The sequence below is a fragment of the Dermacentor variabilis genome, chromosome 2 (assembly GCF_050947875.1).
Source record: "Dermacentor variabilis isolate Ectoservices chromosome 2, ASM5094787v1, whole genome shotgun sequence".
Taxonomy (NCBI): Eukaryota; Metazoa; Arthropoda; class Arachnida; order Ixodida; family Ixodidae; genus Dermacentor; species Dermacentor variabilis.
The window spans coordinates 97,038,983-97,062,226 of record NC_134569.1 but is presented as its reverse complement, the minus strand read 5'-3'; the positions used below and the strand labels follow the sequence as shown (position 1 = coordinate 97,062,226).

General features: G+C 45.9%; 1 protein-coding gene across 5 annotated transcripts in view; it reads left to right on the top strand.

Moving 5' to 3' along the window:
• The window catches only part of LOC142572354 (calcitonin gene-related peptide type 1 receptor-like), a 260,219-nt gene that overhangs the window by 191,475 nt on the left and 45,500 nt on the right, over window positions 1-23,244 (top strand). For all 5 annotated transcript variants that reach the window (XM_075681410.1, XM_075681408.1, XM_075681411.1 and 2 more), the window contains one exon: window positions 11,031-11,148. The gene's annotated coding sequence lies outside the window, so the exon portion shown is untranslated. The remainder of the gene's footprint in view (window positions 1-11,030; window positions 11,149-23,244) is intronic.

Here is a 23,244-nt window from a genome sequence, read left to right as displayed (position 1 = left end):
GTTCCTGTTATTTTAGAATTAGGTTGCTGAAATATTCATTGTCTTCTTGATCACTTCGGCTTTTTGAAATGGTCTTAGTATTTCGGCGTCTGGCCTGTCATCTGCCTTTGCGCCGAGCTCCTCACAAAACCGCAACAAGCTAGCCTCGCAAAGCTCATTAGGCCCATTGTAGCTACTATAGGCGTTGACTCAGCTGTTCCACAGTACTTTCTGCGCAATCCCCCCCCCCCAAATCACATTGCAATTAAAAAATAAACTACCAGTGGTTCAATTCTGTTTTCGAAAGAGAATTATAGTAGAAACCAAACGCCTATCCACCCAACCAGCATGAAGGCCCCGAATTCGCCTCCACCGAATCAATTAGTTCGAAGAAGTCCTCAATTCTCAGTCGCCTTCAGTTGACTAGAGCTCCGGTAGATCACCACCTTCCAATTACTCCCACATAAGTACGAGGTCTGGCTTTAGTAGCCAATTCAGATCTATGCAGAAAGTTTATTTCTGTAGAGATACGCAACGACTACATTTTCCCCTATAGTTGTATACACTCCGTCAGTTTTTACCTACTCTAGGCTGAAAGACCGAATGAATCTCAAGCGCAAAGCCAGGCACTCACCATGAACCACGCAGCGATGACGCGTGCGTTCGTCCAGTCGCTCGCAAACCAGTTGCTGGTGAATGGCGTTGGCTGTAATTTCCATCTCACCGCCGTCATCCAGTTGTCGTGATCCGGTTTTGGGGTCCATGATTCGGACATGGATGTCACTGTGAGGGTCGCTTGCCTGCGCCGCCGAGGTGTCTAAAACATAGTAGCCGGCCTGCGCTATACCGTGGCGTCGCACTAAGCTGGCTAAGCGGACCCACGCCGTCTTTCGTATCTGTCGCCGAGAGTTACTTGTTGGTCAGGAGATGAGATCGGGGGCCTGAAGGGAATGAGAAACTGATTTATTTTGCATATTTATACATCTGGCTCCAGATATGGGAGCACATTCCACGTAGGCGCACTTCAAATGTCTGAGCTCGCTAGATGTCTGAATACACAAATGCCAGCACAGATAGCACTGCACCAAAACGTCTCCCTTTAAAACAGTCGTTTTCCCTAGGCAACAAGACGAAGGAAGTTGATGACTGTGTCTCCGCCAATCATCAGTCATAATGGTGGAACTGTTAGCGAAATCCCATCCATGGTCGCACCACGTTGCTAGACTCCGCCTGTGATGTCCAACCTTCGAAGCAAAAGCGAGGCAATCTGGAAACTGGAGTTCACGCTCCTCCCATGAAAGTCGTCGGCACTGGTTTCTTACTCTCCATGATGGTCAGCATGTCGGCGTCATGAGACTGGCGTTCGCGGTCTTTTAATGTATTTGAGTCATTTAAGACAGTTTAAGTCGTTCATATATACATAATTAGAAAAACAAGAAAAAAAGGACAGGTTGTTTAGATAACGGGCCGGGCCTGCAGTTAAATTGACTCTCGAATTCAGGGAAAGAAACTATAGACAGTGTTGTTTTTCTGCGCTAAATCCTAGTGTTCCATCAGCATAATAGCGACGCTTTGCAGTACCGCGCAAAGTGGTTAGCTGGCTCATTTGGGCACTGCTTGTACAGCAGTGTACACAAGTACGACAGAAACAGGAACGCGAAACCAGACATCGCTTACTCGTATGCTGTACCATAATGATAATACTAACAACGTGGCAGCAAATCAGATTAATTTTCAATGCTGAGCTGAGCACGTACAGTTTCTTTCTTTTATTTTTTGTTTACCACGGCTTCTCTGTTAACAAATTAACTGTTCGGTAGGAATCTGCTGCAAGAGTATAACACGCGCGTCGGCTCATCGTCCTCCAGGTCAAAGATAACAGGCTGCGCAAAGAGGTTAGGCGTGCTGACTTTTATCATCATTCTTGTGTTCGTCTACCGAATAGAAGCGTCCTCGCTTTCTTAAATATGCGCAATGCTCGAATGCAGTAATTGAGCATGTAGGGCCATCGTCCTCGCCAGAACCGACGGCATTACAGTATGTCCCCAAGTAATTGTATATTGTCTTCCATCCATACGAGCATCATCGGATATGCGACTCTTTGAATAAGTTATCTGATACAGCAGTTTACACTCTTGCATTTATTTCATAATGCATTCGCACATCCTGGAGTAAAAGCGTGGATGACACGTCCCCTTCCAGACTCCACTTCAGGTTATGTTACAGAGCACCTGCAACTTAGCGTTCGAATTTTTCCTTTCTTCTCACGTGCCTGCTTGATTTCTTTCTAAATATACATGCATCAGAACACTTCAGCACGAAGTTACGATATAGCCTGATATTTGTGTTAGACGATTATGTGTTTGAACTTGCCTAAAACTTCACACTTACCTGCGGTCGAAAAGTGTATAGTTCAAATGTTAATCTTACACCTTGACTTTCGAGACACGCCTTCAAGATGAAGCAGTTTTTATTAGTAAATCGCTTTCGCGTATCTAGTAACACCTTCGCATCACATTAGCCCAGCATGCTCTCCTAGAATAGAAAGAAACATTCTAGACTCAAAATATAGTTTTTTTTATCAATCTGTTTTGAAGAAATTGCACAAATATCGAACTTTGAACTGATGCTCCTGTACTCAGAGCAATGCCGAACATCATTTATGTTTGCCTACCGTGAAAACAAAACAAATAATATTTCAGCGTTTAACCTTGTTTGTGCAACAAGCCTCTGGTTGCGATCAACTGTGGTCAAATAAGGAATGTCGCTGGAGTCATCATTTTGACACGGGAACTTGCATGCCCCTGTCCGGGCAGCCCTGACGAAGACGGATTACCTTATCTAAATGCTATCTAAAGACAACGCTTGTTCGGCAATTGTTATTCAAAGCCTCCATTTTTCTGTGCACCTTTGTCTTTTCAAGTCTAATGTTGCAGTAGACATGACTAAACTACAAGAACATAACCATAAAAGTAATTCCTCCATCGTTGCATACCGTTGTCGGGGCTAAGGATGACTGAATCAGTATCCATATGCACAAAACATCTCTGATGGTCGTAACAGCGCGTCTTTATTCGCCAGCGTTCAGCCACCTACGACTCATGATAGCGACCGGAGATAAAGAGACTATATCAACGACGTTGGACAAATGAGGATGACACTTAAGTGTGAGAAGTTCACCGAGAACAGTTGGAGACAAAAGTGTGTTCATCGTGCCCACAGAGAAAACGCTATTCGTCCTCATGGCTTGGGCGTGTAACTTCTATCTGGAAAGGGCGAAATCAATCTGCTCGCTCAAGAATCTTGGCGTGCATCCCTCAATTCCTCGTCGCGCGCGCTGTATTCGACGATATTTAACGTTTTTTCTACGGTTGTGGTCCGCAAACTTTTGACCCCGACTGTAGATGCCCAGGGTTGGTAATATGCTAGGACGGCATTCCCCCACATCCCTTTCCTATCATACACTTTCAACGGTCCGGCTATCCTTGTGATAGTGTAAGTGGCGCCCCGCTCCGAGAACTGATGAAGTGTGAAATGGAAAATAATAGTGATAGAATCGTTGTTTTACCCTGGCCCAGACTAGCTTATCGAAATCATAATTTACCGCTCTCTTTAATTATCAGACCATAATGGGCAAAATATTCATCAAGTTAGCGCACAACATGAACAAGAGCAGCAGGTGCCACCTGTAACTTTGTTCATTACGCGTTCTTTCGTTCATTTCTGTGAAATGTCGCTGCCTATACGAGCACGCTTTTAACATGATGCGCCATTCCCGCAGGCCACCCGAAAAAACGGGGAGCGCTATGAAGCCACTCAGAAAATCTCTATTCTAGCACAACCAAGCGGCTTTGTGAGCAGCAAGTTGCAATTTTCGCTTTTGCTAAACGTCGCCCACGCTGTCAGGAAGCTTGATAGATATGACAAATATAAGCAAGGTCTGCCGCACTGATACAGCCACTTTAACCCACATAATCTCGGACTGTAACAAAAACCCGCACGCTGCTAACACCGGAACCCTTCCGCCGCGGTAGGCCGCTGCCTTGCGCAGCCCCTGCCTCGGCGACCAACTCTGGACCGTCCAGCAGGCCCGCAAGGCGGCGGCGAAGCAACACCTGGAGGTCCCCACGTAGGAGACCTAAGGTCTAGTAAAACTCTTGCTTGGGCTAGTTGGTTCATGCTTGAAGTAGTAAAGGCAAGGCGCAGAAGACCAGGACTTAGGGAGAAGAACGCAAACGACAGGACCGGCGCCGGTCCTGTCGTTTGTGTTCTTCTCCCTAAGTCCTGGTCTTCTGCGCCTTGCCTTTACTACTTCGAGACCTAAGGGCCCGTCGGCGAAAGCGCTGGAGGACTATAGATACATTTGTTACGAACCAAAATTACCTATTTGGCGTATGTAGGCTTTATAAAACGGAATAGCCATCAGACAAGATGCACAAAAGAGAGCATGTTTCGTTGGTACCGTGTAGCTCTGTACTGTAGGCCCAGGATTTCGTACTTGGACCTGAGTGATGAAAGAGTCCGTTAGAACGAATATATTTTGGCCGCAAAACTGTAAACTTTAAAAATGAGGCTGCTGCTGGCGCAAACGCACCAGACAAACAAAAATTGCCGCGAAAGAGACATATTGCACTGGCCATTTGTGAAACACAATATTTCGCAAGCACTCACGCCTCTAAGTGTTAAAGTTGTATTATACGTGTTGTTTTCCTTAACCTTTTATATGCCTGGTGACAAACGCTACAAGTAGAGCGAAGGAGGAGTGGAGGAGGGCGGGAGGTGGAAGAAGAGCCAATTTTCAGGGAGGCCTTAGATCACTCCACATTGAAGGTATCGGAGGTTAGTGATAACCATGCCGAAATGCTGTATTCTATATAGCCCTCTAGAGGTTCCAATAATTTCAAGCACTAATGACGTGAGTACTACCTCGTAAACTTTGTTGTACGGCATCACTGAAGGGTTTTAGAGCAATAATGATATAATGATAACTCGTTTACTCGAAGTAGTTTAGTTCCACCAGTTAGACGTTTCGCGTCTCTGAAAGGACATGTGCTGTTTTCGTGATAGCGTTTGTAGTCGTTATGCCCAGTACTGAACTACTAAAAGAATCTTGGGGCCTACAACATCGTTCTGACAAACATTTCAGCATTTTCGTAATCCGTAGTATATCTATCAGCCACTTCTGAGTATGTATGTATGTATGTATGTATGTATGTATGTATGTATGTATGTATGTATGTATGTATGTATGTATGTATGTATGTATGTATGTATGTATGTATGCATGCATGCATGCATGCATGCATGTATGTATGTATGTATGTATGTATGTATGTATGTATGTATGTATGTATGTATGTATGTATGTATGTATGCATGTACATAAAGTCTGACAGACGGCCGGCATCGTCGCCACACTCATAGGTCTCTAGTCAAAGCAAACTATACGGGAGCGCAACACATGATTGTATCACATGTTCGCATTCCACTTCAATACATCAGGGCGACGGTATCGGTCATCGGTGGAATGAGACTGCATTTATTTATTGGGGGCCATAAGGTGCCACAAAGTGAATTCAATCAATGCCTTTCATCTGAAATCAGGCCAACGTTCAGATCAAAGAACGTGTACTTATATAGTACAGCAATCAATTTGTGCCCATAAGGCCGTTCCTGGTATGCTTTATTGTTTAATTTTATTCCCTTCACGGCCTGGTTCCGCAAAATTTAATTAATTAATGCGTATAGACAGCGTAATGTTAAATAAATATAAGAATATACAGTTTGGTCATAATGAGGAGTAGTGACGTGATAGCTGGTGCAGTATACACGTAGTAAGACTGTCACGTTTGGTGCCATTTGACCGGAGATGCCGCTCACCAGTGGTAAACAAGCGAAAAAGACATCAGGTTTCTCCTTCTGTTTCGTATGCTCCTGTTTGCTTCTTACCGTTGGCTCCTTGAATTGTGTGCGTGCGCGCATTCGTGCCCGTTTGCGTGTGCGTACGTGTGTGTGTGTTTGATTGTTTGTGCGTGCATGCGTGTGATGGCATTGACGGATCTCTTTTGGTCTCACTTCGCACACCTGAAGTGCGACGCCTATGGCACTGCACCTCATCGTGGCAACGTTGTGAGACGCCTAACAGCTGGTATTTTGCGAGTCCCTGAATTCTCTTGTTTTACTTTGCCTAAACCACGATCTTATTATCAGGCTCACCGCAGTGGGGAACTCCGGGATGAAAGGCAGTCTCGTAGGGAAGGCCTGTGAAACGTGCCATGAAGAAACATGAGCATACCGGCGTGCGCTCATAAACTGATATCTTGAAGCTCCCATAACTACAAGAGCGTTCGCCCCATGTTTCACGCCCAGCAAACTTTTCCATGGCCGCTGATAATCTGCCGCTGTCAGTACCCACATGGTAAATGCGTCATCGCTAACGAGGCTTTCGCCGGCGACGTCTCAGATTTCTGAGCTCGCCGTAAAAACAAGCGAGGTTAATCGAAGCAGTGTTTACATAAAGCGAGACAATGATATAAAAAAAAATCAGCTGGAAGGTATTGGATTCCCTCATGTTCAAGTTGGTCTTTGTTATCACAAGCTGAAAAAGTTACATGTTCGAGTTAAAATGCAACCACACTGTGGAACAATCCGTTTAACTATTTGCTTTTTTTTTCTTTTAATTAACACGTTTAGGAGCCTTCGACAAATGTGTCAAAAGTTACAAGTTTGAATGCCTCCGGGTATCAGGTATCTTATGGCAAGCTCTCTTGACAGCTTGCACAAAGATGACCGACGCTAATGTTTCTTCGCAACCCTTATTCAACGTAAACGGAGAGTCTGCCGCGATGCCTGTCTTGTTTTGCTCTTTTATATTTTTCTTAACACGCGTGTGATGATTTTAGCTGGCTTAGTCACAGTACAGAATATACTCGCAAAACATCGTCATAAATATTGACAAAAAACGTGGCGCACCAATGTTTGTGTTAAAATTCGCCCTGCAAACTCAACACATTGAGTTTAGGCGACCTTTATCCACCTGGTATGATGTAATAACCTCTATCAGCATGCTTACGTAATTTAATAAATTATATTTGTCACATGGAATGCTACCGCATCTGAAGCCTTTTGTCCAAAGTAAGTTTTATAGACATTGTAAGCACTATCACCAACGCGCACAGTTGATTCATTTAGCATGAACAAGAGGACTATATATATATATATATATATATATATATATATATATATATATATATATATATATATATATATATATATATATATATATATATATATGTGTGTGTGTGTGTGTATATATATATATATATATATATATATATATATATATATATGTGTGTGTGTGTGTGTGTGTGTGTGTGTGTGTGTGTGTGTGTGTGTGTGTGTGTGTGTGTGTGTGTGTGTGTGTGCGTGTGTGTCTTTTGTGCCACTATACATTTAGTTTCATCTGCCCCTCTAGCGTAACCAAGCGTTGCCAGCCGGTCTTTACACTCGCTAGCTTCCTCGTCTTTCGCTCTCTTCTTTGACGCCGACATAACGTCAATATAACAATGCGAATAATCGTGAACTATGTATACGGCATCCATACTATAACTCTATTGGTCCACCGGTTATCTTTCCTACGCATTACATAGCCTACCAAGCTCAATTTTTTTTTTACTAAATGTCAACTAGAATATCAGCTATCACCGTTTGCTCGCCGATCTACACCGCTCTCTTCCTGTCCCTTAAAGTTAAGCTTAACTGGAAAAGGAACAAGAAATTTTGTTCCATCACTCTTTGCGCGGTCCCTAAATAGTTATCATGCTTCTTTGTTAACTTGAAAGCTTGTGCCCCATATTTCATCACCGGTGGAATGCAATGATTGTACACTTGTCTTTTTTACCAGCAATAGTGGTAAGCTATTAAGTCAGAATTTAGTAATCCTTGCCGTATGTAGTCCAATCCATTTCTTCTCTTCCTTGTATTTTGTATTTACTTCTCATAATCAAGGTCCTCTATAAGTAATTGACCTAGATAAACGTACTACCTCTGCATATACTCTAGAGGCTGATTGGCGATCATGATTTCTTGTTCCCTTTCCAGGCTATTTAACATCATCTCTGTCTTCTGCATACTAATTTTTAACCCAATACTTTTACACTTTCTCGAGTAAAGCCCTCAATCATTTCTTGCAATTCATCTCCAGTGTTGCTGAACAGGACAGTGTCATCTGCAAATTGAAGGGAAGTGCAGTAGAGGACGGAAGAAATTTAGGTGGAGTGATGAAATTAGGAAATTTGCGGGAGGAGGTTGCAATCAGCTAGCGCAAGACTGGCTCAAGACAATTAACGTCTTATTAATTGCAGATAGCGGGGAGATGTCTTCACTTTGCAGTGGACATAAATATATGCTAATGATGATGACGTATACAGCCACACACGTCTTGGATTCATCTCTTAGTGTTCAGAATGCTTGCTCGCGCGCAATGCTTCAGAAAGCTACGTTTCTGCTGCTCTTGCATAGCCAATTAAAAGCAATGAGATAATTGTACAAGCGTCAAATATAATGCGATTATGTCGGATACACGTAGGAATATATCTTGTTTACTGTTATATTTCACACGCGTAGAAGTACTCCAGTCATCCAATCGCATCTAAGAATGGGTTTGTAGTATATAACACTGTATGGATGGTTGAGCGCTTTGTGTGCTTCCATTGTACGCCGAACTTCAAACGCATTGAGCTCGAGCCGAGACAAATATGCCTGAAATACCTTCAAGTACTGCGCCGAAAGTTATTAACTTTGATGGGCGCGCAAACCGGATACCTGGCGGCGTTCCCACACAATCGTATCGTATCTGTTACAAAGCACGCGAGAGATCTCGGCACAGAGACCATTAGCGCTGGAAGTGCGCTGTCGACTGAACGCCGTATGACAGTGAAGAGCTCTCAGGGAGCGAAAGCTATCGATGCAGGCTACTACCCTATTAAATTTCTTTGATTTTTGATGTCTATTTATCTTTCTTTTTTTTTTTACTAAGTGAAGATTTTTCTACGCTCTCGACTGCAAGCAGAGGCAGCACGGAGAAACATATGGCGACCCTGATTCTCCTTTCGAAGTTGAATAGTTAACGTACGCTTACACCGCGCGTGAAATCAAATTGGGGCCATCGAAAGCTCATTATCGATACTTGCGGGGTTTTTTTCATAGCTTTACAAATGGCACCTTCTTCGTTTTCAAATGAGAAAAACCATTCGTATTTCGCCTTCTGGGACTGCTTGGCACGACGCCTCAATAATGGACACGGGCCTCCGAATGCTAAACACGTTTTAGGTTTCTTTGCTTTTCTTTTTTTTTTCTCTTCGAAGCGCGCGAAGTGTGGTTCCCTCAAGGGGATGCTATGAGGTGACTTCTACTAAAAGAAATAAGCAGAAAGAGGTGCTGTGTATAAAGCAGAACAAGCAGAGAGCAAATTTCTTTTTCTTTTCTTGTTTATGCAAACTCACTCCCTCATTACAAATTATTTTATTTTATTTTCATCAGTTGCTTTCGTATCTTCATTTATAATTTTCTCATGATAACGCCAATAGGCTCACGTCATCATAATTATCGTTATCCGAACAAGTGATGAACGGCGGACTATACAGCACAGAACCATGTTGAATGTATTCGCAATATACGGATTTGTGACATGCTGAAGAGGCAATAAATCTAAACAAGAAAACCTCTCACCTGCACATAGATAAATAAGCCCACGTAGTCACTGGAGCTGTGCAGCAATCAGCAAATATCAAAAAGAGCCATTAGCCACACATCTTTCTGTATTGACTGTTTAGGAATTAAGGCTCAAAAGGTTTGATTATTCATTATTTAAGATGTTGATTAGGAACAGAATAACTTAATAAGCAGCCCGCAGTCGTGCAAGAATAAACAACTGTCCATTTACCCATCGACAGAGTTCAAAGCCTTCGAGGCTGTTCAATCTACTACTTATCCCGCCGAGGTGGCTTAGCGGCTCTGGTGTTCTGCTGCTAAGCACGAGTTCGAGGGATCAAATCCCGGCCGTGGTGGCCGCATTTTGATGGGGGTGAAAGGGAGGAAAGCGCGTTTGCCGTGCATTGTGGGCACGTTAAAGATCCCCTGGTGGTCAAACTTATTTCGGAGTTGCCCGCTATGGCGTGCCTCGCAATGAAACCGTCATTTTGGCACGTAAGAGCCCAGAATTATTAATATAGTATTTAAACGGCTCATTCCATTTAGCAAGCTTCATCTTCGTTATCTCACTTAAAATCTTTTTTTTTCCTTTAAGGTCGATGGTGATGTACAGATATATATTGTTGAAGAAATTAAAATAAGAAAATTAAACTACAGCGTACTCGTTCCGTCCTTTCTGCGGCTACTGCTCCATGAAGCATTAGCGTATTTTATTTTTCTACGCGAATTATTGGAGCGAGAGTGGCCGACCATGTGACGATTCCACTTGGCATTGCCAGAAAATACGTCAAGAGAGATGTGACTGGTCGTCTTTCTACCTTTATTTGTTTCTTCCGTGTTTTCATTGTTTATTTTGCTTTGTCGTTCGCAAACTTAGATTTGCTGCTAGTATACGATTGCGTGGTTTTCCCGTGTTTGAAGGTTTTAGCGTGCATGTTTATCAAGGCCGATTCTAGAAAATGAACTGCTGCGACCAGCAGGGACATAAAGGTGGACTTTCGCACGTAGTTTCACTTCGGCCTGCGTACAAGCAGGCACTACAGGTAATAAAACGTTAATATAACGTTCTTTTGCTGTTTCGAAAAGCGGGTAAACGACAATTATATATGCCTTCTCTGCCAATTAGCAGTAGAGTAAGGCATTAGACACCTTAATTGCGTGCGAGAGTATGAGTGGGCGCGCTCGCGTTTGCATTCAGGCAAACAGGTAGATGGGTGGAGGCGTGCGGGCGCCAGGATGAGGGGTGGGGCAGTGTCATTGCGCCGCACGCTAGTCCGTTGAGACTAGCGTAAGCGTAAAGTGGCTAATTGTTCGTTTTCTTTCTGTGTATACTGTTTCAGCTTTCCGTGGTGAGGTCCGAGCCATGGCAAATGAAGTATATGCTACCAGCGGCGAGGCTGCCTCACCCAAGACGTTTTCAATTACGACACTGAGAAGCACTACTAAAACATCCTGAAGGTATGGCAGCGACGAGAACGCATATTTTATGATTAATTATAATTATCCAAATTCCACTGGTTTGTTTTAAAGAGCGGAAGCGCTGCTTTGTCATGGCTGATCGCCGTAATTGTAACTTTCTCGCAAGGGAATACCAACCTTACTGAAGGAATGCGTGCGCCCGCAGATGGAGCGCTGCATAGAAGCACGTAGAGCCCGCTCTACGCACTTCACACCATGACCGTGCGAATGCTGGTGGGCGGAAGAGTGGCGCTGCGCGCGGGTTGGGGAAGCGCCTGAGGGCGTACAGATTCCTGTGCATTCATAAAAGCTGAAGTAGCAAGTAGGCAATGAAACAAACTCGCAGGTTAACTCATATATCGATCCGGTCACGTGTGCATGCTTCCGAAGTGAAGCCTATGTTCTGCAATAAAAATCGCTTGACGACGTGGGCGGCAAACCAGTAAACAGCCGTTGTTTACTCGGCGCGCAAGTGACAGGACGCAATCGCGGCGCAGCGAATGCGTCGCAATAAGCTTCCTGACAGCAAGGGGCCTCGATGCTGTGCCACAGTGAATTCTGGTCACTCGATCTGCGTCTATTTACACGCTCGGAAAACACTCACTCACTTGTCTTTTAACGAAAGTGTTTTCTGTTTCTTTGTGGCATCACTGGTTCGTTCATCAAAACAAGTCCTTTATAGAAGTATTCCTTAAGTCTGAGTACCGCTACCCTTGTCTGTACCTTTTATCGTCGCGATCATGTGTAAGTACTCTCCGCTTATATGAGCTTAATTCTGTAGACTGTTTGTAACACTTAACGAAGGCATACTAGTAAAGGATGTATCTTCTGACTAGCGGCACTTCCAGCGGATATCATCATCATCACCATCATCATCATCATCATCAGCAGCAGCAGCAGCCTATTTATGTCCACTGCAGGGCGAAGGCCTCTCCGAGCGATCTCCAATTACCCCTGTCCTGTGCCAACCGATCCCAACTTGCGCCTGCAAATTTCCCAATTGCATCACCCCACCTAGTTTTCTGCCGTTTTCGACTGCGCTTCCCTTGTCTTTGCACCCACTCTGTAAGTCTAATGATCCACCGGTTATCCATCCTATGCTATATGTGGCCCGCCCAGCTCCATTTTTTTCTCTTAATGTCAATTAGTATATTGGCTATCCCCATATGCTTCCTGTTCCACACCGCTCTCTTCCTGTCTCTTAACGTTACGCCTAACATATTTCATTCCATCGCTCTTTGCATGGTTCTTAACTTGTTCTCGAACATCTTTGTTAACCTCCAAGTTTCTGCCCCATGTGGTTGTTCTCGAGCTTATCTGTCAACCCCCATGTTTCTGCCCCATATGGAAGCACCGGTAGAATGCACTGATTGCACACCTTTCTGTTCAATGATAGTGGTAAGCTCCCAGTCAGGATCTGGCAATACCTACCGTAAGCACTCCAACCTATTTTTATTTTTCTGTAAGTTTCCTTTTCATGATCAGGGTCCCCTGTGAGTAATTGACCTAGAAGATTAAACAATAACATTGGTGTCCGGTTAAAGTAAACTGAGCCCTTGTTTATTTTCCGGCGTTCCTATATAGAACCTTTTTTTTTTCATTTTTCTAGAATAGTACTTCCGTGTTTATATGTTTGTTTAATATGTCCTTGCGCTAGAATGTTGCGTGATAATAAGTAAAGAGTCTTACCGTGGAAAATGGTAGCTAAATTCCTTTGATAAACACCTTTTTAATGCCGCTGTTCCTCGAATATTTGTATATTTCGTTCATCATATTACCCACTGGTTCGTAAGTACCATTGATTTGGACGAGGAACAAGAGCAACGATATCCTGACGTCAGTTTCGTAACTGAGACGCACGAACAAGAATGACGTTTAGGTGACGTCACTTTGGTGGTTTAGCAAATGAGGGCTCCTTCGTTCAACTGTTTCCGTTACTTTACATTGGTGCCGTCTCCCGTGATGCTGTTATTAAAAACGGAAATAAAATAAAAAGTCAGTTCGTATCTGTTGTTAGATACCGCACTGCTCGCCATACCTTATAGAAGCTAAACAATCTCTACTCAACCGATGGAAGGCTCAGAGATTCAACCGTAGGCTGTCAAAGAAAATTGCCGATATCAATCGAGCGATACAGGAGCACTGTAAATCCCTCTCTAAGCAACAGTGGGATGAGGTGGTATAAAGATAGATGGCTGAATGAGAAAAAGAGGAACCTGGAATCTACTAAAGCACCTATTAGATGAAACAAACACAAAATAGAATCAACGCAACACGTTAAGCAAAATCCTGCACATGGCACAGAATGACTCATCCAAGTCAGAAGTTATTGCACACTAGGTACATATCCGTTGAAGACACGCAGCAACCGCCCACTCCTCGATTGGGATATACGGCAACGAGCAACCCAACCTTAGATGCTCAGTTCACAGTAGCAGAGGTCAGGGCAGCTTTACATGATCTCAACGGAAGATATGCCCCTGGTCCCGACAGGATAACAAACACCATGCTACGCAATTTTTATGACGACTCCACAGAGCACTTGACACAACTAATTAATGACATGTGGAAGAGCAGTGGAGTTCCTGGCGAATGGAAGTCTGCCCACATCATTTTAATCCCAAAACCTGGCAAGACCCTGGCCTCGAGAATCTACGACCGATCTCAGTCACATCGTGCTTGGGAAAGGTTGTTAAGCATGCAATTCTGAATCGATTATCTCGGTACCTGTAAGAGCACAACGTTTACCCTCACGCGAGGATCGGCTTCTGGCCTGGTCTATCTATGCAAGATGTCATGCTCCTACTGAAAAAGCAAATAATCAGCCACAAGACTAGTGACACGAGAGCAATACCGGGACTAGACATTGAGAGCGCCTTCGATATTATCCTTCATACGTTTATACTCAGAACCATATTGAACTTCGGTCTGGGTAGTCCCTTTCATCAATATGTCGAAGCCTTTCTCAGTGGAAGGATGGCAACGCTCAAGGCTGGGGACCTAACATCACATACAGTGAAGCTAGGTACCCGAGGCACACCCCAAGGAGCGGTCATCTGGCCCACTCTTTTTAATATCTGCATTATAGGCCTCCCCAGGAAACTCAAAAGACATCGAAGGCATAGAATACACCATTTACGTGGATGTCCTTGCGATATGGTGGACTGGAGGCAGCGACGGAGAAAGACGCCGTAAACGCCATTGAAGAGTATCTCCTCCCGATGGGACTCCGATGTTACCTCCAAAAATCGAAACTCCTACTATAGCGACCTGAGAGGCGAAGCCACAAACCCAGGGGATGGCTTCCTCCTGGGAAGAACGACATAACGCTCTATATACCAGGAGCGGAAGTGTCATCCTAAGGGTGGGCTCAATGCATTGTTAGGGAAGGTAACCAAGGTAATTACCTATGTAGATGGAAACTGAAAGACTCATGTGACTAGGGCTGCACAATACACTGGAAGAAATAGCCGAGCAACAAGAAAGGGCCAAGTTCATTAGACTCTCCATCACGCGATCAGAAAGACACATGCTCAAATGGATCGGTATACGAATTACAGCTATATATAATAACCATAGAGAAGTTCCCAAGGATCTGCGGAAGAATATCACCGTCATGCCTGTTCCATAGAATGTTCACTCATAATCTGGGCACATGGCAAGCCAGCGCCAAAGCCTTACTAGAGAAAGCTGAAAATCAGGATCAAGAACGCGCGTTCGTCGACGGGGCTTTCATGTCCGACAGACGAGCCTTCACAGTGGTCCCTCTGAACGGCAAAGGGGAAGTCGTCAACTCGGCTTTTACGTACACCGCACAACCAAAAATTGCAGAACACGTAGCCATCGCATTGCCACTTTTAGACCCAAAAAGATCCAGGATCCTCGGCAATTCTAGGGCAGCCATCGGACCATTTGCCAAAGGATTATTCTCTAGACAGGCCCTGGTAATTCTCGATGGAGTGAAACCCCACACGATCATCTGGTTTCCTGCTCCTATGGGAGAAATCACCGGAGCTCGCGCGAACATCAACAAATCTGCCCACAGTGCTGCACGAGGACTTGCCAACCGCACAGCCACAAGGCAAGAAGAAGTTGAGGTTCCAGACTGCAGGGACCACCTCTTCACGTACAACAAGCTAACTGAGCACTTTTACCTAGGACGCAGGTTCTTCCCCCCTACGCACAGTAAATTAATAGAGCTCAGGCCATTGCACCAAGGCTTTTGCAAACAGGAACCTATCCGAACCCGCTCTTAGTCGACAAGATCTATCCGGAGTTCTGTACTCCTTCAACATGCGATAAATGTAACGACACCACAGATCTCAGTTATATGCTCTGGCGTTGCTACGTGTTACGCAGCGACAAAGATAACACTTAAGAGCGGTGGGACGCAGCTCGACGCACTCTCACATTAGAAGAACCGCTATGGACAGTACAATGGGACCGCGAAGCATCCGAAAGGCTAGGCCTTTCGGTCCCAACGTGCAAGCGGCCCACTTCAGGCTAGGAAACTAGCGCGACCTAATGAACCTCAATAAATTTTTTCCATCCATCCATCCATTCATCGCTCGCGAGCTTCTGGTTCCGAACGAAATAGGCAGATCCGCAGTGACTGAGGCCATCACAAGATTGCCTTGCGGACTTACAAGAAGGCCTCATTTCTCACAACTTTGTGACAACCGTAGCACTCAAGGCTCTTCGATCCTTATGGATGTTTATAGAAATCGTTTATTTAGGATTACTCATGGACTAGAAAGGCAATAGCTGTCAAGTGCATTAGGAGAGCTTTCTTTAGATTCACTTTTCGTTAGCTGTCTTCTGAAGGCCTCAAAAAAGCAACACGAGGCACTAGACTTGCGTGGCGCGAACACAAGACTGCAGGAAGCGTTCGGCAGGAGTATGTTCCCTTGGAAGCTGGTAGATAATTCTTTATTGCTTTCAGCATTAAACTTGGTTAGACATCACAGACTGTTTAAAGAAAAGAAAAAAAATTAACACATAAGAGCCCTCCTAATATACAAAGTCTGGCGCTGCTCCTGCCCCTAATGTGGTCTTTTCGATGCACGCTTTTATTTGGGCGTCTAGCAAGATATTTATTTTTCTTTCTTATGTTCATGGGTTTCATGACGCATTTTTGTGATCCTGAGGAGTGTACTTTCCTGTTGTGAATGCCGCGAGCAAGCTCCACCTTGTATTCTCTTCCGTGAATAAGAATCATATTTAGCCAATACGCAGTAGGTTGGAAACCTTGGAAACAAATTACCTACCTAAGACTGCATTACACTAAAGCGTTGATGCGTCTCTCTGTTGTGAAAACAAAACGGGACGGTTATATACTGAGCTGACTTGATCTGCAGGACTACGTCTAGCTTTCAGCTTCTCTCGTGCAGGAGAAGACATCCTTAACGTCGATTTATTCGGGCTTTTCATTTTTTTCCTTTCGTGTTACAATTGTGTCTGCATCGAAAATTCCTGATTGCTACACATTCAAGCGGTCGGTAGATCGACGTTTTACGACAGCCGGTCTGCCCAAGTTTCTTTCCACTACAGAATGACAATAGCATAGAAGGAGGGTGAAATGCAGAATTTTGCTATCGACAAATGGCGTGACTGACGCTACTACGATGTCGAAAGCATCGCTAACTGATGAGCGTGTCGCGTGTTGACAGCCTTTCATCATTACGTCGAAAGCAGAAAGGTAATTTAAGCTTGTGAGAATCCAGTGCCAGCGGGATGGAAGAGAACAAATGCCTATCAAGAGCTGGCGTCTCCCTGCCCGGGCTTCCTTAACATATTCCTTTTTCTTACCTGTCCTCCTACAGCTTCCTTCTTCCCTTATTATCCTTTGTGGGAAGGTGCAACAGATCATACTCATCATCACAACCACCTTGCTCATCATCATCAATATCGATGAGGGCAAGTTTCCCACTAAGCAATAATGTCATGTGCAACTCATGGCGCACATCAAAGATATTTGCTATTTTCTTTCGGTAGTCATTTTCAGCATTACTCTTGGTGACGTGAACAGTGAACCTGACTGATGAGCGTGTCGGGTGTAGTACATCCTCGCTCTCGAAGCACCTAAGTATGAAGCTATTTCTTTCAATATGACACTGTTTCGTGTTCTTATGATGTCGAACCTGATATAATCAATACGTCCTTACTGGCACCGCCTTCTACCTTTGCAGTGAAGCTGTTTGCGGCTAGGGTTCCATGCATTTTTCGTGTCCGTCAACAAATCTGTGAGAAAAAACTATCATCATAAAAAATGGCTCGTGCCACTGCTCGCGCGTTCGTCGTCGTCTTCTACCACAGCTTGCTCGATGGCGCCCCTCGGCGTAATCGCGCGAACGCACTCGTACCACTGGCAATATGGGAACGCTGGCATGATGAGCGTCAACGTAGCCAGCTGAGGAAGAGGACGACGTCGATGAACGCGCTCATGCCACTGCTCACGCGTTCGTCGCTGTCGTCTTCCTCCACAGCTGGCTTCGTTGCCGTTCATCATGCCACCGTTCCCATACTGACGCTGCCTCTGCGAAAGCGCTGACGGCACTGGCCTACTGCGAGTCGGTGCGATGATTTCGGTCTGATATTCTTTGCGTCAATATATAGCGAAATGAAAACACGAATGTATATAACGAATGTATAACACAAATGAACGCGGATGAATCAAAATAAATGTGTGTGCGTATCTTTCATCACGATGACCGCTGTTGTGCCATACCCCATGCTTATCATCGAGGCGATGGGAGCTTCCATACTACGTGCCTATCATCGAGGCGACGACAGCTCCCACTTCTCCGCGACGAATGAAGAATTCGACGCGGGGGACGTCACCACCCGCCCCGCCGGGTTCCTGCCGACGAGAAGTCGCTAAAGGGACTTAAGGGAGAACCAGACCATTGTGAAGAGAGAGAGTCCCTTCCAGCCGCCCAGTCAGTCTGTCGCGCTCTTACAGCTACATGTACACTATCGTCCACTATCTGTAAAGAGTGTATAAAGTTGTTCGTTCCTTCTTCTTCTACGGAAAAAGTCCGTCTTTCGTCCTCTACCCCGAAGTCACAACAGTGGTGGCAATGGTGGGATCCGAAGGCAGATAACGCCCGCTACACCGCTCAACGGCAGCCATGAGGTCGACCGGCGTCAGCTACTTTAGAGGGGTGAGTGCCCGACGTTTGCCTTTCGCATCGCGAGACCTCTCTCCCACACGTAAATGTTAAGGACAATTGCTCAAGTATTCTGAAAGGGTTGTAGTGGTTTTGTCTTAGTTCGCTACAGGCCTTGATTAGATTTCCGGTTTTGGAAGCAAAGCTAATTGGAAGCAAAATCGGAGACGAGCCGTCAGATCGCGATGGAGAAGCTCAGGATACAGGACCTTCTTGATGTTTGTCAGGAGATGAGCATTTCAGTTGCCGCGGCAAGGCGAACGAAAGCCATTCCGGACATTATGAGGGCACAAGAGGTATTCGGGGAGAAATTCTTGAGAGAAAAAGCGAGAAAAATATGCACGAAGAGGAGCAGAAAGGGCGCGAGGAGGCAGAGGAGAGAAAAAGATGCGAAGAGCGCGATTATGCTCTTAAAATGAGAGAACCGGAAATACAGCAAATTCAAATCAGCTCGGCTCGTTCACGTCCCCTTTCCGTTGGAGACGATACGCCTAAACTGAGAATACAGGATCTGATGCTACCGTACAGAACAGGTGGTGATATAGCACATTTTCTTGTGGATTTAGAACGTACGTGTGAAAAGATAAGGTTGGACGAAAGCCTTTGGTCTCAAAAACTTCTTTCAGTTGTCCCAGGAGAGGCCACGGAAGTTCTCACACGCTTGTCTAAAGAAGACTACGAGAACTATCGAAAGGTAAAAGCCGCGCTCCTTCGAAGATACCACATCTCTGCCGAGGCATTTCGACAGCGGTTTAGACAGGCAAAAAGGGGCAGCGAGTCGGACACTGAGTTCGCATACGAGTTAGTCTAACTTAAGAGAGTGGCTCAAAGTGCAGAATTGCATGGCAACCACGACAAGGCGCATTAATGCATAGCACTGGAGTAGTTTTACAGAGTTCTTCCAGAAGAAGTTAGAGTTTGGCTGCAGGAGAGGCTCCCAGAGGGAGACCTACAGAGGGCAGCGCAGCTCGCGGATTAATATTACACGCGCCGAAACTTCCAACAAAAGCAAATTCAAGAAGATAGGCTAGAAAAAAAAGAACTATTCTGTAAAGCTGTTTTCCCCTCGCAAACCAATTTTGCCAAATGAGAAACCATCCACGATCGACGAGTTCAGTAAAGAAGTACCGACCAAGGCTGAAGTGGAGAGGGAAAGGCTAGCAGAGACAGCCCAGTCGGCTGCGGCCGCTAAAGCTAAGGCAGACGTAGACCGCGCGTTCGAGGCCCTCAGACAAATTACCTGCTACAGTTGCAAAAAAAGGCCAAATTTGCTAAAATTGCAAGACACAAATCGCGTTCGCCAACATTAGCCAGTTAGACGAAAATCTGCGGCGGCTCAAGCCATATATGTAGGATGTCGTGGTAAACGGGAAAATGTGCAGGGCACTTCGCGATTCCGCCGCCACCATGGATGTTACTCATCTGTCCTGTGTTACTCCCGGGGACTATACAGGGGAATGCGCCTGGATCACACAAGTCGCAGAAGAGCAGAGCGTGTGCTTGCCACTTGCCAGGGTGACCCTCAAGATCACTTTTGGAAGGTTGCGAACGGAGGCAGCCGTGGGTCCATGTTTACGCGAACACTTTTCATATCTTTTTTCGAACTAATCGGAGCAGCTTTTAGAAAAGGAGGGCCGGTCTTTCTCTACCACTCTCGCTTGCATGGCACTAACGCGATCGCGTTCAAGCGCCCTCTCAAAGAAACGCGAAATATCATCTTCAAACGAGGAAACTGACAATGTAACGTCCTCACAAGGGCAATCTATGCCGGGAGATACGGCTGATGAAAAGCAGAGGACTCAGACTTGTGACGGATCAATTACCGGATCAGTGACAGTGGGTGAAGAGCCTTTCGAGATTTGGGAAAATGGGGCGTCTAGGGCAGAAGTGGAAGGTTCACTGCTTATCCCGCATCCTTTTGCTGGGAGGGCTTTAGTAAGGTTGAACGAGAGGCTCTTATCGTGGCACAGAAAAGTGATCCTTCGCTAACTGTGCTGCAGGCTAATGTTAATGAAGGAGTTTCCCGAAAGAACGTATCGTTCTACACTAGGTCAGGTCTCAAGTACCGGAAATATCAGGATTCCAAGGATCGGACATACAACCAACTACTCGTGCCAGAAAAGAACCGACCGCAGCTGTTAGAGTTAGCGCATGGGGATGTATGGGCGAGTCGCCTCGATATCAAGAAGACAAAGGCTAGGCTAGCGCAAGATTTCTGTTGGCCAGGAACCTGGAAAGAGGTTAAAAGACTAGTTCGGTCATGCTACGAATGTCAGCGAGTTGGTAAATCCAATGCCAACTGGAAGGCCCCAACGAAATTGGTGCCCATTATCACAGAACCATTCCGGAAGCCGTATACAAATGCTGACGGACTTAGCAGAGCGTTTTAGGCGCAGCCTATGCTTATCCAAGAGCTTATCGTAGAAGTTAAAAGTTCTAATGCTACGTTTTCATGTATACTCTTGTCTCTTCAGTTATTTAAGCACAATGAAGTTGATTGATAATTACTTACGACACACAATCGTGTGAAGGGTATCGTAATGTTAGTGTCACCGATTAAAATAAGCCTCCGAATCGCTCGATAGCCTACCGCAGCCACTCGAATGGGCTATCAATGCAAACCAAGTGACAGAATTTCGCTCGGAGCGAGACAGGGCAAAATATAAACTTTCTTCGATCGCCACAGTAGTGTCTGGCCTGCCCGAATGACTGTTAGGAATTGCTTTGCAATCTATTCCTTAGCTGTTAATTCTCTTTGAATGTGTCTTCTTTGAGAGCACTATTTGTAGAGGTCTGTATCCCGGACTCTTTATCGGGTGCGTATTTCGTGTTTAGCACAACAACCATAATGGTGCTGTGAGAGCACAGATGGGGTTAGAGCGTCTGTTTTCACGGAGTTTGGTCTGCGTTGTGGAGAGCATTGGGAGGGTGCTCACTTTCGCCGAAGTGGTTGGCGTTGATTTTTGGTCACTCGGTGAGCTTTCTCAGATCCAAACAAAAGGAAGACCTGCGGATGAAAGGGCGGCAAGGCCATTTCTTTAACCCCATCAAGGACATCGCTCAATTAGCCCATCGCGCATACGTCGAGCCGCGTCGAACAGCTCCACTTCTGAATGTATTATCTGGCGGTGGGGGTGCTGTTGGGCCATACCATGTGCTTATCATCGAGGGCGACAGGCGCTTCCATACTACGCGCCTATCATAGCGGCGACGAGAGCTCCCACTTCTCCGCCACGAATCAAGGATTCGACGCGGGAGACGTTATCCCCCGCCCCGCCGGGTTCCTGCCGACGTGGAGACGCCAAAGGAACAGAAGGGAGACCCGGCCCATTGTGAAGAGAGAGAGTCGCTTCCAGCTGCCCAGTCGGTCTGTTGCGCTCTTACAGCTACATGTACGCTATAGTCCAATATCTGTAAATATTAACGCGACACCGTTAGGGAGCTCGTGTCGCAGAAAAGCCGGTGTCGTCGGCATCGGCGACGTTGGCCATGAGCAAAAATCCCGGAAGGCAATTCATAAATAAAAACTACTTGCAAGATGGGCTGGGTGGGAATCGAACCAGGGTCGACGCTACCACTCAGCCATAAGTTTTTTTTATTAGCTACCGGCTTGGCAAAAGAAAGTACTAAGTGAATATTACATGGCTATAAAAACTGGTCTGGCATTGACTAGTCACTCAGCCATAAGTTCGATGGTTCAAAGCGGGACAAAACCGCCTCTAGTGGATGCGGTGTTGCCTTAGAAACGTGCCGTAGAAAGTTATACCGCGGTGTATATCGGTAATTATGAGCATGTAAATTACACAAGTCGCAGTTAAACGAGTAGCGAAGTACGTTTCAGCTACATTTCTTCTGCGCTTGGCGCACAGGCAGAGCCATCGTGCGGCAAACACAGAAGACCCCTCCTCGCAATGTACGGTGCTGCGCCGACAGATGGCACGCCACTCGCCCGCTTCTCCCCTACCTCTCGTTTGAGCGCATTAGGACCGCGCGGGGACCGGTGTGAGGGTGCCCCAATACCCTTGCGTTTAATAAGTTTTGTCACTCTCTCCCCTTCTAACTTCCAGCGTGCATCACCCGAACCCTCGTGTTTAGCGCGACGCGGCTCCTCTGTCCGCTCACAGCGCGATTCCTAGGTGCAGCGTCCGATGCGGGTCGCCTCTGACAAGATAGCTTCGCCGTAGCGTGTCTGGTGGGAAAGCGTCCCCTGCGATGTGTGCCGTGCTGCTGGCGAGGAATCATGCGTCTGCGTGGTTCTCCCAAGCGAGATAGAGGACGATCTGATCGAGGCGTCAGCCCCATGATCGCGTCCGCCTTCATGGCGCGTCGCGGCCCAGCTGTCCGTGCCGATCACGACGTTTGGCTCGCGTAGATCGTTTCTCCCTCCGAGACACCGAGTTCTTTGGTTCGTTCTGCTAGCGCAGGCGCACGTTTCGTTGCCGCGCCGAACGCTGCGTTGCTCGACGGTCACCGCGTGATTGGTGGGTGCAAAGTCTGATGCGGGACGCCTCGTAAGTTGTGCTGTGGACTTAGAAGTGTTGTATATGAAAACTATGTCTTTGTGTGACTCAAGAGCATGCCGAGAGAATGAATGGGCGGTGCGAAGGGGGTGCGATAACGCTATCGCGTTCCATTCTTGAAGGCGAAGCTTAAGTGTCTTCCAATGTTTGCATAAAGTTTTTCGTTTCTTCTTCGTCAGCGGAAAGAGTCCGTCTTTCGTCCTCCACTCCGAAGTCACAACACCACCGATCAAGACAATAAATGTGTTTGTACCTTTGTTCAAAATTCTGTGTCACCTCTTCGTCGTGTGATACACAGCTTCGCGGATCATCCACCTTCACAGACGGGAACGGCACATTATTTTATTCAGAACAGCTGCGAGTGGCCTCTCATGTTGTGATTCCATGTCTCTGTGGCGCTTGTATTA